Here is a 19640-nt window from a genome sequence, read left to right on the forward strand (position 1 = left end):
ATATACCAAGATAAGATCAAAATGCGTCTATGATTTAGACATAAAGAACGAGATTATAAATAAATTGGAAGAACATAGGATAGTTTATCTCTCAGACTTGTGGAGGAGGAAGAAATTTTTGACCAAAGACGAACTAGAGACCATTATTGATCACAAAATAGAAAATTTTCATTACATCAAATTAAAAAGTTTCTGTACAAACAAAACTAATGCAAACAAGATTAGAAGGGAAGCAATAAACTGGGAAAACATCTTCACAGTTAAAGGTTCTGATAAAGTCCTCATTTCCAAAATATATAGAGAACTGACTCTAATTTATAAGAAACCAAACCATTCTCCAATAGACAAATGGTCAAAGGATATGAACAGACAATTTTCAGATGATGAAATTGAGACTATTACCTAACTCATATGAAAGAATGTTCCAAATCATTATTAATAAGAGAAATGCAAATTAAGACAACTCTGAGATACCACTACACACCTGTCAGATTGGCTAAGATGACAGGAAAAAATAACGATGATTGTTGGAGCGGATGCGGGAAAACTGGGACACTGATACATTGTTGGTGGAGTTGTGAAGGAATCCAACCATTCTGGAGAGCAATCTGGAATTATGCCCAAAAGTTATCAAACTGTGCATACCCTTTGACTCAGCAGTGCTACTACTGGGCTTATACCCTAAGGAGATACTAAAGAAGGGAAAGGGACCTGTATGTGCCAAAATGTTTGTGGCAGCCCTGTTTGTGGTGGCTAGAAACTGGAAAATGAATGGATGCCCATCAATTGGAGAATGGTTGGATAAATTGTGGTATATGAATGTTATGGAATATTATTGTTCTCTAAGCAATGATCAGTAGGATGAATACAGAGAGGCTTGGAGAGATTTACATGAACTGATGCTAAGTGAAATGAGCAGAACCAAGAGATCAGTATATATGTCAAGAACGATACTGTATGAAAATGTACTCTGATGGAAGTGGATTTCTTTCACAAAGAGACCTAATTCAGTTTCAATTGATCAATGATGGACAGAAGCAGCTACAGCCAAAGAAAAAACACTGGGGAAATGAACGTAAACGGTTTGCATTTTTGTTTTTTATGATATATATATATATATTTTTTTTTAAATAGTTTTTTATTTATCTCTTTGGGATACAGAGCCAGGAGCGACACTTCTGGATCAAAGAGTGTGCGCGGTTTGATAGCTCTTTGGGCATAGTTCCAAATTGCTCTCCCGTGAGGTTGGATCAGTTTGCAACTCCACCAACAATGTATTTAGTGTCCCCGTTTTCCCACATCCCCTCCAATATTGATCATTCTCTTTTCCTGTCATCTTGGCCAATCTGGGAGGTGTGTAGTGGTACCTCTTAATTTGCACGTGTCTAATCAATAGGGATTTAGGGCATTTTTTCTTATGACTAGAAATGGTTTTAATTTCAGGAAGATGAATTTCTATACCGGGTGTATGTATATTCTTCCCTTCTTGAACCAGTTCAGGGACAGTGAGCATGCCTATTGCTTCCCACCTTTCCATTTTTCTTTGGAGATCATCTCATCCTAAGTGCCTCACACTCTGTCTCACTTCCTCTCCTTCCAACTTCCTTGTTGATAATGATAACGTCCTTTGCATTACATGTGTCATCTTCAAGATTTCTCACTCATCACAGGCTCCTTTTGAGTCTTGTGTTGGAATGTCAAATTTCCCATCCAGTTCTCATGTGGTCATCAGAAAGCCATCCTACAAAAACCACAATTCACATCAGACGAGAAAAGCAGATGAATCAGCCTGCTATGGACCAAGTATGTGCTAAAACGGTGGCGATTAAACGAGGGGCAAAAGACAGTGACTGCTCTGAAGGATTATCGGTGATGATAAAGACTTGGCTGGTCTGTTCTGAAGGGATTGGGCCAATCGTCCGTGGTTGTCGGTTGAAAATCTGCTAGGTCGTCTAAGCGAGCACTCAAAGTGAAATGGGTTTTTGGAAGGGGAAACGGAGTGGTTTGTTCCTCTCACGTCTTCCTGCCCGGGAATATTCCTCCACCCTGAAAGTGCCTGCTTCTCCCCCTCCCTCCTGTCAAGGTTTGGACAAGGCGGTTCGGCCTTGCAAGAAGCCTGTGAGCGGGGACGCCAGAACGTCGGTGAAGTGCTGGTTCTGGATCCAGGGGAGCAGCCGAGGGCCCTGGCGCCTCTTGCTGCCGGCCGGCTTTCGCTTTTGAAGAGCTTTGAAGAAGAAAGGGAGGAAGGGGGAGGGGAAATGGAAGGGAAAGGGAAAGGGAAAGAGCGGGAGGGTGGAGAGCTATGCAAATGTTGAGCAGGCCCGTAGGCAAGGGTTTGTGGGCCGCAGGAAAGTGTCTTCTTGGCCCAAGAAAGTGGCCCAACGTGGCAAAGGTCCGTTTCGTGGCGCGCTTTTCGGCGCTGGTGTGGTCGGCTAAAGGCGCAGGGCTGTCAGCTGTTTTGTCGGGTGTAGGGAGGTAGAGAAGGGCGGCGGCGGCTGGGTGAGCGTTGTAGCAGTGGGCGCGAGTGCAAAAGGGTGCTGTGGGGAAGGGTGAGGGGAGTGAGCGAGCATGTGGTTATCGCTTCTCGGCCTTTTGGCTAAGATCAAGTGTAGTATCTGTTCTTATCAGTTTAATATCTGATACGTCCTCTATCTGAGGACAATATATTAAATGGATTTTTGACTCTAGGAAATGGAATAGGAGCTTGCTCCGTCCACTCCACGCATCGACCCAGTATTGCAGTACTTCTGGGAACGGTGCATTTCCCTCCGGGGATTCTTTTCAGTGTGGAAAAAGTAATTTATTGCTAATCTGTGTCATGCTGTTACAAACAAACATCTTATACCAGCTACTAAACGTTTTTCCTTCCTATTCTTCTTTCCATTCTACTTGCCGTATTAGCCCCCATACAAGGAAAAGCCAGAAGACTTGTGTATGTACACAGCAGGATGAACTCTTGTGTGTCAGTAAAGAGGTTTTCTTCACTTCTGACCTTATCCAACAACTAACTCGATTCAGAGAACAAACAGTCAAGCTGCTTGAGAACAACCCTGTTGACGATTTCTCCCTGGGTTTCCCATTCATGTGGCACTACCTCAAGTGCAGTGCCTCATTGTCTGCCCGGAAAGCGTAACTGGAATTGCCCAGAACATGAAAACTTCCTCTTGGAGGAATGGGCGGAAGGTAACAATTTCTCTTGACTTTTTGCTTGCCACTGGACTTCAGTGATTGGAAGAGAGTTGGTCAGGGCAACTCGTGCAAGGGCCTCATTTAATCCAGTTCACACACGCGGTCCCTTGACGTTTTAAGCCTTCTTGTAAAATGAAGGAAAAAGAACGTTTCTGTTAGGAAACAAGATTAAGATGTGCCACCAGCAACCCAGCGTCTCAGATGATACATTTGGGAAATAACTCACAAACTTTTAGTCACGGGGCACTTTCATGCCCTTAGACCTTGCCCCTTCATTCCACCAATCTCTCTCTCTCTCTCTCTCTCTCTCTCTCTCTCTCTCTCTCTCTCTCTCTCTCTCTCTCTCTCTCCCTCTCCCTCTCTGACTTTTCTGGGAATTCTCGTTGGGCTTGTCCCATCTTCACGTTTTTTCTTTGAGATTGTGCAGTAGATGTTTTCAGCTCAGTTCACGCAGATGAATTCTTACCCTACCCTTATTCTTTGCTCATTGATCGATTGCCTGGGGAGTAGGGTGCTCCTGTTTAACACGTCGCTGTTTTTGTCTGTGATCCGCATGATCGGAATCAGCCCCATGATAATAGTCTAATAGTCGGACCTCTCATTAGAAAATTCTTCTATTGGGCAGCTCCGTGGCACAGAGGATAGAGCACCAGCCCCAGAGTCAGGAGGACCTGAATTCAAATGTGGCCTCAGACACTTGACATTTCCTAGCTGTGTGATCCTGGCCAAGTCACTTAACCCCAATTGCCTCAGCAATAAAATAATTATAATAATAATAAGAAAATTCTTCTATCATTAATTGTCAACCAGCCAGAGTTCACTTCAGCCTGTGGGGAACATTGGCTCAAGACTTGATTCAAACAGTAAATAACATATACGTTCAATATGGACTCTATCTTACCCTGAAGGAAAATAGGAAGGGAAGTGCATTTGAGAAAGGGGAGGGTGATTGAGGAGAAGACATATTGGGGACAGGGGTGGTCAGTACCAAAACGCTTTTTTGGAGGGTTTTGTGGTTCTGTCAAAGGAGAGAGAGAGAGAGAGAGAGAGAGAGAGAGAGAGAGAGAGAGAGAGATGCTGTAGAATAAAGAGGGGGAAATACAATTAACAAGAGCAGAGAAAAAAATTTTGAAGCAAATTGATGAAGACCTCATTTCTCACTTACATAGGTAACTGAATCAAACTTTTTTTTAAAACCCATTCCCCAGCTGATGAATGAGTAAAAGATATCAACTATCCTTAAAAGACAATAAAAGCATGCGTGTCCTTTGACCTAACAATATCACTACCGGTCATGAATCCCCAAAAAGATTTTTTTTTTAAAGGAAAATAACGTATGTACAAAAATATTTATAACAGCTCTCTTTTTAGGGCAAAGAATTGGAAACTGAGAGGATGTCCTCTCAGGAGGACAGGTGCTAGAAGGGATCCTATCGAAATAGTCCATTTATATATCTGAGAGCCTGGGTTTATCCATCTTTAAGCTAGTGTTGCATTGACACCAGAATTAACAGTGTTACATGACTCCAGGAGGCCCTTCCTTGACATTTCAGCCTGACATTCACTTTAAACAGTAACTAGCAATAACAAGGTGCTTATCAGGACCAGGCATAAATAGCTTGAAGTAGCAGTAATAATGTACTTATTGTAACAATTTCCTAAAGTGTATATTTGGTGGTGCCTCATTGCTGTTTCATGCATGGTGAAGACACCAAGATCATCTTTCATTTACCTCAAGCATGTCTCTCCTTCATTGTCAGGGGAGAAGGTGAGCCAAAAGACTCTTACACTACATGGACTTATTCAGTACCTCTGGCCCCTTTCTTTTCCCCTGAGCTGAAGCATATGAACCTCAGTTCCTATAGATGACAATGATCGACAAATACACCAGATAGCAAAAGGGGCTAAGCCAATAAGTACAAGGAGGACACCAAAATGGAAAAACATAGAATTGACAAGATTTACCTTTTGAAATCACTCAACTATTTGTTTGCTACACTCTCCGGATCGATTCCAGAGGGCAGTACTTTCTGTCCATGTTCCTGTTAAGGCAACTAAATCAGATCTATTCCAAGTAAGATTGTAATCATGGACAGCTCTATTTATTCTGTTCCTTGCCACATTGGTTGGTGTCATTATCCCATTTAGATCGAGTGACACATTCATGAGTAAATCTATATAGTTGCATGCTAGTTGTGATCGGGTTTCCAGATTGTGTAGACAATCCCCTAACCATATTAATTGTTGTTCCATTAAGTTTAGTTCTTATTTCAACTCATTATCTATATTAAATTGTTCTTTAAGTGATCATGATACGTTTTTGGCTAAGTGATCTGTGAAATGAGCAGTCTGAAGAGATTCTGTTGAGCTGTAGCTAAAACGGCCAGTGGTGTAAATAGTTGCAACAACTGCTAGAATTCCAGCAATGAGTAATCCAACAAACCTCTTTTTCCTACTTCTATTGTTTTCTAATTTTCTTTTGATGTGATCCCAAAACTGTCTGCCCACTGTTTCTGTACCCATTGTGATTAATCTTATTAGGCCACTAAGATGGCGTTCTATAATAAGAACTATGGGCAATGAATTAGAAGTAAGACACTGGGATAAAACACAATTGTCACATTTTACAACCTATCCTCGTGGTCCATTCAGGATTTGGATTCCAGTGTCATTTCTTAATATGGTATCTTTTCTTAGATATATCTGTGGATATTTTCAACATATCATCACAGTATATTTCTGAGGGCCCTGAAACATGGAATCCCAGATCTGAGATGTGAAATTGTGTCCCATCCTAAGTTTCAAATTCCTTGCACCAGGGGACTCATCTAGATAGTTTGGAGTCCATTCACCAACCCCTTCCAGTTTCTCCCCAGACCTATGGGGCTCAAAGTCCTCTGGAGGGCAGGGGCAATGGCCTCCCCCTCTGAAACATCCTGCTGAGAATGGGCGTAGAGCTGAGTCATCTACAGGGTTCCATTTTCTTTCCTTTTTCTTTTTTTCTTTTCTTTCTTTTTTTTTTTTTTTTTTTTTTTTTTTTTTGGATAAGGTGGAACACAACTGTGACTGACTAAAATCTAAAAAAATCAACTGAACAAACAGAGTGCAGGATAATCTGAGACAGAGAGACAAGCCCAGAAAGACTGCTATAACATATAGAGAGGCCAAGATAGATTGGCCAGCAACTTTTCATGAAAAGAAACATATTTGTATCACAGGACACACAGTACATACAAATGTTCTAGATGTTCCGGCTTTAGTTTCAATAAACAATCCAATAAGAATCAGGTCTCACAGACACTCATGTTAATTGGTCTTAGATTATTTTAGAAACCTTTAAGGACCTTATTTCATACAGACATAAACATCTAGTTACAGATGATTAGGTCAAATATTCATTCACCTAATTATTTACGCTGCAATGACTATATATTTTTATTTTGAAAACAGCAAGTATGCTCGTGGCTTCTAGGGACCATTTGCTCTGATTCCAGAAATTTGCTATAGGATGAAATTGCAGGTTTATGATTATAATACCATCAAAACTGGGTTTTCAGGCTCCAGTCTAGGAGCATACACACGACAGGATAAAGCTCAGGTCAATCACCAATTATAAGTTTCACCTTATGGCCAGATGCAGGAATAATCCGGTGGGAAAGAAAGAAACAGAACTGGGAAACCGGGTCAGAAGGATCTGACTTTGAGCAGAGACTAAGGTTGTCGTGCCAGCTCTTGCCTGGATAAGAAGTCCACCTGTGATAGTTCAAGAAGTAACTGGCATTTCTCCCTCTGAGTAACATGGCCTTTCTCTCAAATGGTCGGATTACTGACTGATCAGGCAATGAAATTCAGAACTCAAAAGAACATCAGTTACAGTCCCAAGAGATTTTTACAGCAAATGCTATGAATCACCACTTAGGGCTAGTTAAATCAATTTCTTAAGGTTTCCCAAGACTTACACCCATAGCAAGTTTTGCTTAACATAGCTTATAGGTTTAAAACTCATCCTGATGCAAAGGATCAATCATTAAACAACCTTATAGATTCTTAGTAAACACATTCTTTGTATAAGAACTATACATCCTAAAGAGGCTCATTTCTCAAGACTGATAACCTTGCTTACCCTGATGGTTTCAAGAAAAGTCTCAAGCTTACAAATTAAGGGGAGTTTACAGAGACCCCAGTGAGCTTCCAGTTGCCCACCTGTCTTAGTGTTTTCATGGGCTGTGCTCTTCCATACTTGCCCCCCACCCCCATTCTGTGAAGGGGGGAAAAGTTGCTGCACACCCTCATCCTTGAAGGTGAATTGATAAGACTTTCACCTCATCCTCCTTGCTTCCCATGAAGTAATTACCAGCAACGAGATCAACCAAATCATTTCTAATGGAGCAGTAATGAACTGAACTAGCTATGCCCAGAAAAAGAACTCTGGGAGATGACTAAAAACCATTACATTGAATTCCCAATCCCTATATTTATGCACACATGCATTTTTGATTTCCTTCACAAGCTAATTGTACAATAATTCAGAGTCTGATTCTTTTTGTACAGCAAAATAATGTTTTGGTCATGTATACTTATTGTGTATCTAAGTTATATTTTAATATATTTAACATCTACTGGTCATCCTGCCATCTAGGGGAGGGGGTGGGGAGGGGTAAGAGGTGAAAAATTGGAACAAGAGGTTTGGCAATTGTTAATCCTGTAAAGTTACCCATGTATATATCCTGTAAATAAAAGGCTATTAAATAAAAAAAAAATAAAGTAATTACCAATTTTAGGTTTAATATGATGACAATAACGCCACATAACTTAGGTAAAAATTTTAGAATTTTCCTAATACCCAAATACGCTTAAGTTGTCATTTCCTCTTAATTTTTTAGCAAAGGTGAAAATACCCTAAATTACATTTACTTTTTATAGTATAAAATGGGATTAGCAAAGCTAAATAAACTTGCGAGGGAAAGGGACCCACGTGTGCAAATATGTTTGGGGCAGCCCTATTTTTACTGGCAAGAAAAAGGAGCCTGAGTGGATGCCCATCAATTGGGGAATAGCCAAATAAGTTATGGAATATGGACGTTGTGGAATATGATTGTTCCGTAAGAAAGGATCAGCAGGGTGATTTTAGAGAGGCCTAGAGACACTTACATGAACTGATGCTGAGTGAAATGAGCAGAACCAGGAGATCATTATACAAGGCAACAACAAGATTATACTATGATCAATTCTGGTGGACGTGACTCTTTCCAACAATGACATGATTGAGGCCAGTTCCAATGATCTTGTGATGAAGGGAGTCATCTACACCCAGAGTTCCAGTCCGTGGGAACTGAGTGTGGAAAATTTGGAACACAAGGTGTTATAATGGTCAGTGTTGGATAATTAACGTTGTGTATATTTTGAAAAGAAAAAAAATCCTTGTTGATAATGATAACGTCCTTTGTATTACATGTGTCACTTTCAAGATTTCTCACTCATCACACCTTTGTAGGATCTTTTGAGTCTTGTGTTGGAATGTCAAATTTCCCATCCAGTTCTCATCTGGTCATCACAAAGCCATCCAACAAAACCCACAATTAACATCAGACGAGAAACGCTGATGAATCAGCCTGCTATGGACCAAGTATGTGCTAAAACGGTGGCGATTAAACGAGGGGCAAAAGACAGTGACTGCTCTCAAGGATTATCGGTGATGATAAAGACTTGGCTGGTCTGTCCTGAAGGGATTGGGCCAATCGTCCGTGGTTGTCGGTTGAAAATCTGCTAGGTCGTCTAAGCGACCCCTCAAAGGGAAATGGGTTTTTGGAAGGGGAAACGGAGTGGTTTGTTCCTCTCACGTCTTCCTGCCCGGGAATATTCCTCCACCCTGAAAATGCCTGCTTCTCCTCCTCCCTCCTGTCAAGGTTTGGACAAGGCGGTGCGGCCTTGCAAGAAGCCTGTGAGCGGGGACGCCAGAACGTCGGTGAAGTGCTGGTTCTGGATCCAGGGAGCAGCTGAGGGCCCTGGCGCCTCTTGCTGCCGGCCGGCTTTCGCTTTTGAAGAGCTTTGAAGAAGAAAGGGAGGAAGGGGGAGGGGAAATGGAAGGGAAAGGGAAAGGGAAAGAGCGGGAGGGTGGAGAGCTATGCAAATGTTGAGCAGGCCCGTAGGCAAGGGTTTGTGGGCCGCAGGCAAGTGTCTTCTTGGCCCAAGAAAGTGGCCCAACGTGGCAAAGGTCCGTTTCGTGGCGCGCTTTTCGGCGCTGGTGTGGATCGGGTAAAGGCGCAGGGCTGTCAGCTGTTTTGTCGGGTGTAGGGAGGTAGAGAAGGGCGGCGGCGGCTGGGTGAGCGTTGTAGCAGTGGGCGCGAGTGCAAAAGGGTGCTGTGGGGAAGGGTGAGGGGAGTGAGCGAGCGTGTGGTTATCGCTTCTCGGCCTTTTGGCTAAGATCAAGTGTAGTATCTGTTCTTATCAGTTTAATATCTGATACGTCCTCTATCTGAGGACAATATATTAAATGGATTTTTGACTCTAGGAGATGGAATAGGAGCTTGCTCCGTCCACTCCACGCATCGACCCAGTATTGCAGTACTTCTGGGAACGGTGCATTTCCCTCCGGGGATTGTTCTGTTTGTGTAAAAGAAAGTTTTGTCCTTTTGCGGCTCTTTGCTAGGAGCAAACCACCTTGTGGCAGGAGACTCGAAGCGTTGCTTTTTGTTACCTTCTTGTCTTACCTCTCCCTCCCACAGTAAAACCAGGAAGAATTTATTGTGTATACGGCAGCATGAGTTCTTGTTTTTCACTTCGTTTTTCTGCAGTTCGTCTGACCTTATCCAGCAACTAACAGTCCAGAGAACAGTCAACCTGCTTGAGCACAACTCTGTTGACGATTTTTCTCTGGGTTTGCCATTCACCTAGCGCTGCCTCATCGTCTGCCCGGGAAGAGTAACTGGAATTACCCAGAACAGGAAGACTTCTTTGGGAGGAATGGGCAGAAGGCAACAATTTCTCTTGACCTTTTGCTTGCCACTGGACTTCAGAGACTGGAAGAGAGTTGGTCAGGGCAACTTCTGCCCTGGTGCACGTGCAACTCGTGCAAGGGCCTTATTTAATCCAGTTCACACACACGGTCTTTTGATGTTTTAAGCCTTCTTTTAAAATGAAGGACAAAGAACATCTCTGCTAGGGAAACAAGATCAATATGTGATCTGTGAAATGAGCAGTCAGAAGAGATTCTGTTGGCGCTGTAGCTAAAACGCTGTAGCGAAAGTGGCGTAAATAGTTGCGACTGCTGCTAAAACTCCAGCAATGAGTAATCCAACAAATCTCTTTTTCCTACTTCTATTGTTTTCTAATTTTCTTTTGATGTCATCCCAAGCCTGTCTGCCCGCTGTTCTGTACCCATTGTGATTAATCTTAGTAGGCACTATCACATAAAATGGTGTTCTATAATAAGAACTATGGGCAATGAATTAGAAGTACGACACTGGGATCAAACACAATTGCAATATTTTACAATCTACCCTCGTGGTCCATTCAGGATTTGGATTCCAGTGCCATTTCTTAAGATGGTATCTTTTGTTAGATATATCTGTGGATATTTTAAACATACCAGCACAGTATATTTCTTTTTTTTTTAAATAGCTTTTTATTTACAGGTTATATGCATGGGTAAGTTTACAGCATTAACAATTGCCAAACCTCTTGTTCCAATTTTTCACCTCTTACCCCCCCCCTCCCCCAGATGGCAGGATGACCAGTAGATGTTAAATATATTAAAATATAAATTAGATACACAACAAGTATACATGACCAAACCGTTATTTTGCTGTACAAAAAGAATCAGACTCTGAAATATTGTACAATTAGCTTGTGAAGGAAATCAAAAATGCAGGTGGGCATAAATATAGGGATTGGGAGTTCAATGTAATGGTTTTTAGTCATCACCCAGAGTTCTTTCTCTGGGCATAGCTGGTTCAGTTCATTACTGCTCCATTGGAACTGATTTGGTTCATCTCATTGCGAAAGATGGCCAGGTCCATCAGAATTGATCATCATATAGTGTTGTTGTTGAAGTATATAATGATCTCCTGGCCCTGCTCGTTTCACTCAGCATCCGTTTTCTCTCCAGGCCTTTCTGAAATCATCCTGTTGGTCATTTCTTATAGAACAGTAATATTCCATAATATTCATATACCACAATTTATTCAGCCATTCTCCAACTGATGGGCATCCATTCAGTTTCCAGTTTCTAGCCACTACAAAGAGGGCTTCCACAAACATTCGTGCACATACAGGTCCCTTTCCCTCCTTTATAATCTCTTTGGGATATAAGCCCAGTAGTAACACCAGCACAGTATATTTCTGAGGGCCCTGAAACTGTGGAATCCCGTATCTGAGATGTGAAATTGTGTTCCCTCCTAAGTTTCAACAGGGGACCCATGTAGATAGTTTGGAGTCCATTCACCCACCCCTTCCAGTTTCTTCCCAGACCTAAAGTCTCTGCTCTCTCTTCCCGAATAGCAAAGGAATCGAAACTGTCACTAAGACCCGGGAGGGATCTTTGACGCTTTCCAGTCCCTCTCATTTCACGTTTCAGGAAAACGAGGCTCTTTTTCTTCAGAGGCTCCTTGTTCTTGAAAAAGGAATCTCTTCGAATAATAACTGACATCGATATAGAGAGAGATGGGGCGCATAATTTGACTGGTATGCCTCTGCCCCCCATTTCCCAGACATTGACTGAGAGGACGTTAGCATTAAATTCCTTACCTCTCAATTCCTCATTCACATATTTCCCTGCTCCTCATTTTCCCCTTTATTAATTAATTCTTAACTCCTGCCCAAAGCCCCTTGGTGTGGGTCTCTCTCCTTATTGGTGGAGATGGATGTTTGTGCAATGGTTAGTTCAGAACTGGTATGAAGTGAGAGTTCTCAGAGGAATAATCCGGTGGGAAAGAAAGAAACAGAACTGGGAAACCTGTCAGAAGGATCCGACTTTGAGCAGAGACTAAGGTTGTCTTGCCCATATAAGAAGTCCACCTGTGATAGTTCAGGAAGTAACTGGCATTTCTCCCTTTGAGTAACATGGCCTTTCTCTCAAATGGTCAGGTTACTGACTGATCAGGCAATGAAATTCAGAAATCATTTACAGTCCCAAGAGATTTTATCTCTAATAGCAAATCCTGTGAATCACCACTTAGGGCTAGTTAAATCAATTTCTTAAGGTTTCCCAAGACTTACATCTATAGGAGGTTTTGCTTAACATGTCTTATATGTTGAAACTCATCCTGATGCAAAGGATCAATTATTAAACAACTTTATAGATTCTTAGTAAACACATTCTTTGTTTAGGAACTATACATCCTAAACAGGCTCATTTCTCAAGACTGATAACTTTGCTTACCCTGATGGTTTCAAGAAAAGTCTCAAGCTTACAAATTAAGGGGAGTTTACAGAGACACTAGAAAAGAAGCTGAGCTTGTAGTTGCTCACCCCAACTATTCTTAGTGTTTTCATGGCCTGTGCTCTTCCATATTTCCCCACACACACACTCTATGAAGGGGGGGAAAAGGTGCTGCACACCCTAATTCTTGAAGGTGAATTGATAAGGCTTTCACCTCATTAATTTCACCTTATCCTCCTTATTTCCCAGGAAGTAATTACCAATTTTAGATTTAATATGATGACAATAACTCCACATAACTTAAATAAAAATTTTAGAATTTTCCTAATAGCCAAATATGCTTAAGTTGTCATTTCCTCTTAATTTTTTTAGCAAAGGTGAAAATAACCTAAATTACATTTACTTTTTATATTATAAAACGGGATTAGCAAAGCTAATTAAACTTGCGAGGGAAAGGGACCCACATGTGCAAAAAATGGTTGCGGCAGCCCTGTTTGTAGTGGCAAGAAAAGGGAGCCTGGGTGGATGCCCATCAATTGGGGAATGGCCAAGTAAATTATGGAATATGGATGTTGTGGATTATGATTGTTCCATAAGAAACAATCAGCAGGGTGATTTTAGAGAAGCCTAGAGACAGTTACATGAACTGATGCTAAGTGAAATGAGCAAAAAGCAGGAGATCATTATAAAAGGCAACAACAAGATTATACAATGACCAATTGTGGTGGTTGTGACTCTTTCCAACAGCAACATGATTGAGGCCAGTTCCAATGATCTTTTGATGAATGGAGTCATCTACACCCAGAGTTCCAGTCCGTGGGATCTGAGTGTGGAACACAACATAGCATTCTCACTCTTTTTGTTGTTGTCTGCTTGCATTCTGTTTTCTTTCTTGTTTGTTTGTTTGTTTGTTTTGTTTTGCCTTTTGGATCTGATTTTTCTTATGCAGAAAGATTATTGTATAAATATGTTTGAAAATATATTGAATTTATTGAAATAAAACTATACTGGATTTAACATATATTTTAACATGTTTAAGATTGGATTACTTGCCATTTAGGGGACGAGGGTGGGGAAGGACAGGAAAATTTGGAACACAAGGTGTTGTAAGGGTCAGTGTTGGAAAATTAACGTTGCATATATTTTGAAACGAAAAAAAAAAAAACTTTAATAAAATAAATAAGTAAAGAAAGTTTTCATCTTCTTTTAGTCTTTACTCTTATTCTGTCGCCAAGCTGTTGAGCTTTGGAAGTTCTGAGGGAGGATTTTTATTCCCTTCACTAAAGTTCCCTTTTGTTTTAAGGAAAGATAAGACAATTCTTAAGATTGAGATAGAACAGATGTTTAAATTGGGTTAGACTTCCTATGTTCTAATTAGATGTCCTAGATAAACTGAATATTGTCATTTCGTTATTTTCAATTCACAGGAACTATTTCTCTTTTGTGAGCCAGAAAAGGGTTCAAGTGCCAATTTTTGTTGTAAATTTCAGGTCTGACTTTGATAACTCAAAAGCAGGCTGTTGGTTGCCAGAGTTACCAATAGCAACGGACCTGCTTTTCTGTTTTCCAAAGTTCCTAAACTTTTAAACTTTTAAGAAGTTAATGAAAAGATTACAATTTATATTCCCTTCAGTGGGTTTTGATTGAGTCCCTTTAAAACTAGCATTCGAATAACAAATTTAACTGAAACGGATGTAGGTTTTTCTTTTCTCCTGCTGAAGTTAAAGGAGGGAAGGGGGAAGAAAGAGAAAGACACTCTCCTCTTGCATTACCTTTTCTAGTCCTGAGAGGCCTTTAATTTAGTTTTGAATTTGTTTCCAAATATCTTAAAACAGAAAGAAATTCATTTATCTCAACACAGGCATTATATATTGTAACATCTAAAAGCCCTATGAAGACAAATAGAAAGCAATGATAAACAAAAGAAGTTAGATTCATATAACCTTTTGTTTTATGTTAAACACTTGTTGCAAACATGTGATCTTCAAAAAACCAATCAGGAAAAACTGGGGCAGCAATAAAATAAGTTGCCATAAATTAATACATTCCTGCAACTGGAAACACAGATCAGTTGGGCTTATTGGGATGGAGGTTGGATTGGCTTTTCTCACCTACCCATTTAGTTGTTGGACAGAACCCCTTGAAGGCTGTGGTGACTGGTGCCAGGGATTCTTTTAATGATAGTTTGGTGAGGGCCAGAGAATGCTAAAATGGAATTCGTTCCCTTACTCCATCCCCTCGGTCCCCCACACATTGAGTTGGGGAGTTGGGAAGGGTGTAAGGGATTCCTGATTGTTGCTGCTTCTATGTGTACAGGTGAGGCAGAATTTGAGTTTCTACAGTTCTTTCAGATTTCTTTCTTAATTGATTTGGCCGGGAGAAGGGTTAGGAAAAGGTGTTATTTACCAGTTGTGTTTTTTTGTTTTTTTGGCTTTTGTTTTTATTATTATTATTTTTTTTGGAACTAATTGCTAGACTTTTAATCATGTTTCTTTAAAATTTTGGAGAATTTAAGATGTTATTTTTTAGCAGTTTCTATAAGTTTACTAGCTGGGATTTTTATTAGATTAGGGGTCCAGAGGAAAAATTAGGGGAAATTTTTCCAGGTAAAAATGTAGTTAAGAAAAAATGACAAATATTTGGAAAGAGACAGAGACAAGACAAAAAATGGTATGAAAAAGGATTGTTCCATTTTGCCAAAGCTAAAAGGAAAAAAAAAAAACCCTTTGGTTAAAAAATGGGTTAGATCAATTATTTCTTTTAAATGATAGGAAAAATGGATTGGGATTGGGAAGTTTGGAAAAGGCCTAGATGGACTTGGGGAGATGGGGGAATGCAAGAAGGGAGCCAATTTTTGAGGTGTGAATTTCTGGACAGGTTGGGTCCAGTACAAAGAAGAAAAAAGCAAAGCAAGGCAAGTGGGATTGTCTATCCTTTGAAGGGGGGAAATGCCTAGCCTGGGAAAGGCCAATTTTGCTTTTTCTAAATGGGTTCCAGTCAATTAATAGAGGGGTGGTTTCCTGTAGAGGAGATGAGATGAGTGATGCCGTAAGGGCCAAAGATTATGCAGATGAGCAGGTTGGAAGTATTTTCCTTAAAGAGGCAAGTAGCGCGGGGAAAGGTGAGGTTTTCGAGGTTGTGAGGGGCAAGGGGAGGGGTGAAGGTTTGGGTGCTTGGGTGTGGCGGGTTTTGTGTTTCTGTGTGATTGACGTGGGAGCGTCGCCGAGGATCCTGTGTTTAGAGTATGTGGGTGGAGGGAGTGCTGGAGGTGGTTTAATTAGCATACTTATTTCGGCAGAGGTGGGATTCCTGTATGAAGAAGATGGTTTCCCAGGGCGAGGCTTGGTCCATTGCACTCCGGATGTGTTGACCTGCATTTCCCAAAATGGGGAAACTCGACTGCATAATTTGTTAGTGGGGGATCATGTTCCGGCTTCCCTTTTTTGATATTTAAAGGGAAGAAAAAATGACTATTCTGTTTTTCTAGGACGTTCTTTTTCTTCCCCACCAAAGGACCATGACGTCTCACTCAGTTCAGAACTTGGGTAGTATTTCCTTAGCTCCCTTTCTCTGGCATCCAGCCTACGTTGAATAAGACCAGGAAAGTGGCCATTTTTATCCAGATCTTGGGAGTTGATTGAAACCTTGCCTGTGTGGCTGGAAGGGGTTTTAGGGTCGGAGCAAGAGTGAAGGCAGGAGACGGAAAGAGTATGGGATTCTGGAGAATTATGCCCAAAAGGACAAACCTAAACTGTTCCCTTTACCCTTTAGCCTAGCAGATTACCACTTCTAGCCCAACGAATTAAAAAAAAAAAAAAAAAAAAAAAGACAAATGGTGAAAAGAGGTACAAAATATTTTTATTGTTTGTCCTTTTCCTTTGTGCTGAGAGATGTTGGAAATTGAGCGGGACTTAGTGACGAGAATGGCTCAGCAAGTTGTATTATATGAAGAATTTGTATTCTGGTCTTTAATTTTCTCTTATAGCCTGATTTTACCAACGAGTTCATCCTATCTACATTCCCTTCTTTTCTAATTTTTCTTTTTTTCTTTAACCTGTCCTTTCCACAAAAGTCTAATTTGCTTTGACTACTACCCTTCCTTGACTCTTTTCTTCCTATTTCTTCCCCCATTCCCCTTTTTATCTTTATTGGGCAAGATGAATTTCTCACTCCCGCGGTTGCTCCCTCTTGCGGTTGCTCTCTCTCTCTCTCTCTCTCTCTCTCTCTCTCTCTCCTTCCCCCTCTCTTCTCCTCTCTCTCTCTCTTCCTCTCTCTCTCTCTCTCTTTCTCTCTCTCTCTCTCTCTCTCTCTCTCTCTCTCTCTCTCTCTCTCTCCTTTCTCTCCCCTCTCTCCCTACCTCCCTTCTTTGCTTCTGTCCTTTCTTTTCTTAAACGTGTGGCATTTGTATACATGTTTCTACGTTTATCATGTGACACCAGAAAAAGCAGCTCAAATGGGAAAAAGAAGGAAAGAAAAGCAAGCAAACAAAAACAACAAAGGTACAAAATATGTTGTGGATCCACATTCAGTCCCTACAGTTTCTTTTGTGGATGTGTAATGCCAAAGGGATTTTTAATGGGGTGACCAGTTCCTCCATTTGTCCTATTTCGATTCTGGCCTTTAAGGTTATGACTGTCCCTCTTAATTGGTTGGAAGATAAAGGTGTTATAGACATTCCTTTCATTAGAATATCAGTAACCTCCATCTATGAGGGCTATCCCCACCTAGGTCTCTCTGCATTATGTCATTGTTCTTATTATTCCATAAAAGGCTTGTTATCTGATATTTCCCTTAGAATTTTTTGAGAAGATACTTCCTGCTAGCCTTTGGATCCATTTCCCAGTATTTTCCATTTAATAAACTATTGAACTGGTTCTAATTTCTGTCCTGCTTGGTTTCTTTTGACATTACAGATGGAGATGTCTTCTTCACCACATTCCACTGGATTTGGCCTTGAATCATCTCAGTTTTGAAAGAACCAAGCCCACTAGAGTTGATCTCTGATCAGAGTTGATTTTCTGTGGTTGTTGGGTAGGTATTCGCTTTTCTGTTCATTTATTGCATAATTCATGCTTCCTGGTTTCTTGAAATCATCCTGCCTTTTTTTCAAAAGTTTTTTTTTTTTTTTTTTTTTTTTTTCCTTTTTTTTTAATTTTAAAGGAATAATAATGTTAAATTTTAAAATTAATTTAATCCAAAATTTGTAAAAATTTTATTTTCTTCAAAAGAATCAGATTGAATTATTTAAATTAACTTTAAGAAAAAAAGGGATTGAAAAATAATTTTGGGAATTCAATTAATTTTTTGTACCCAATTTTTTTTGGGATAGCAGTTCATTATTAGTATTAGAAATGTTTGTTGATCTTTTTGGGATGGCCTGTCCATCAAACTGGCCATTAGATTGTTGTTGAAGTTTAAGATTCCCTGTCCTTGTCATTTCATCGGATGTTTTAAAGTAATATAAAAATCCTCTTTTTTCAGGCCTTATTTCTACCCGCCTGATCTTTTTTGACATTTTTCCCGAAATTTTTTTAAAATTTAATTTTTAATTCTTTGGGATCAACCCGGAGCCAATTTTTGGACGGGGTTCTTTGGGTTTATATTTTAAAATTAAATTTTTTACTTGGGATTTCAACCCACCCAACAATGTATTTAGTGTCCCTGCTTTCCCACATCCCTCCAATATTGATCATTCTTTTTCCGTCATCTTGGCCAATCTGGGAGGTGGTGGGGTACCTCTTAATTTGCACTGCCTAATCAATGGGATTTGAGATTTTTTTTTATGACTAGAAATGGTTTTAATTTCAGGAAGATGAATTTATACCGGTTCCCTTTCTTGAACGTTCGGGACAGTGAGTTTCCCTTTGCTTCCCACCTTTCCATTTTTTTTGGAATTTTTTTTAACTGTTCTTCCTCCTTCCAATTCCTTGTTGATAAAGATAAGTCCTTTTGATTAATGTGTCATTTTAAGATTTTCAATACAGGTTTTTGAGTTTGTGTTGAATGTCAAATTTTATCCAGTTTTTAATGGTATGAAAGATCCCAAAACCAAATTAATCAGAAGGAAAAAAGTATGTTACCGTATAAAGAAATGGTTTATTAAACGGGGCAAAAAGACAGTGACTTTGAAGGATTACGGTAATGATCAAAGACTTTTTGGTCTTCCTGAAGGTATGGGCCAATTGTCCATGGTTGTCGGTTGAAAATCTTAGGTCGTTCCCGACCTCAAAGGGAAATGGGTTTTTGAAGGGGAAAGGAGGGTTGTTCTTTCTCTTTTTCCTGCCAATATTCCTCCACCCTTGTGTTTTTCTCCTCCTGTGGTTTTGAAAGGGGTGGTCCTTGAAGAAGGTGAGGGGACGAGACGCGGAAGTGTGGTTCGGATCCAGGGAGCAGTTGAGGGTTTGGCGCTCTTCCTGCAGGGGCTTTCGCTTTGGGGTTTTGAAGAAAGGGAGGAAGGGGAAATGAAGGGAAAGGAAAGGAAAGAGCGGGAGGGTGGAGAGTTAAATATTGGCGGCCTGTAGGCAAGGGGTTTGGGGCGCAGGGGTCTTTCTTGGTTTAAAGTGGCCCAACGTGGAAAGGTCCGGTTGTGGCGTGCTTTTGGGCTGGGGTGGTTTGAAAAGAGGGTGTCAGTGTTTTGGGTGGGAGCCAGAGAAGGGGGCAGAGGTGGGTGAGGTTGTAAGGGGGGAGTAAGGGTTGTGGGGAAGGGTGAGGGAGGAGCGAGCTTGTGGTTTCGCTTCTCGGCCTTTTTAAGATCAATGTAGTATCTGCTTATCAGTTTAATATCGATACGTCCCTATCTGAGGACAATAATTAAATGGTTTTTTGATCCAGGAGATGGAATAGAGCTTTTGTCCACTCCACGCATCGACCCAATTGCAGTACTTTTGGGAATGCATTTTCCGGGATTGTTTTTTAAAAAAGTTTTCTCCAATCTGCCTCCTGCCGTTAGAGACAAACCCTCTTTGAAGAGCCCAAGCTTTCCTTTCCTGTTGTTCATTCCTTCCACCTATAGGTAGGTACCCCTCTATCCGATGTAAAGGAAAAGCAAGAAGATTTGTGTGTTCCGGGTAAG

The 19640-nt window shown here is 40.6% G+C and overlaps 1 long non-coding RNA gene, 3 other non-coding genes and 1 pseudogene across 4 annotated transcripts; all 5 read left to right on the top strand.

The window, feature by feature from the left end:
- Nucleotides 1-2329: 2329 nt before the first annotated feature.
- LOC116422393 lies at nt 2330-3009 on the top strand. The gene is made up of 2 exons (XR_004233008.1): nt 2330-2392; nt 2902-3009. It is a non-coding gene; the product is annotated as an uncharacterized LOC116422393 (long non-coding RNA).
- On the top strand, nt 2577-2767 carry LOC111719721. Its single transcript, XR_002769726.2, has one exon. It is a non-coding gene; the product is annotated as a U2 spliceosomal RNA (small nuclear RNA).
- A 6579-nt stretch (nt 3010-9588) lies between the features above and the next one.
- LOC111720149 lies at nt 9589-9779 on the top strand. Its single transcript, XR_002769973.2, has one exon. It is a non-coding gene; the product is annotated as a U2 spliceosomal RNA (small nuclear RNA).
- A 6071-nt stretch (nt 9780-15850) lies between these two features.
- LOC111720298 lies at nt 15851-16010 on the top strand. Its single transcript, XR_002770027.2, has one exon. It is a non-coding gene; the product is annotated as a U1 spliceosomal RNA (small nuclear RNA).
- A 3287-nt stretch (nt 16011-19297) lies between these two features.
- Nucleotides 19298-19469, top strand: LOC116423125 (annotated as a pseudogene).
- Nucleotides 19470-19640: the final 171 nt, after the last annotated feature.

This window comes from Sarcophilus harrisii, chromosome 3, assembly GCF_902635505.1.
Source record: "Sarcophilus harrisii chromosome 3, mSarHar1.11, whole genome shotgun sequence".
Taxonomy (NCBI): domain Eukaryota; kingdom Metazoa; phylum Chordata; class Mammalia; order Dasyuromorphia; family Dasyuridae; genus Sarcophilus; species Sarcophilus harrisii.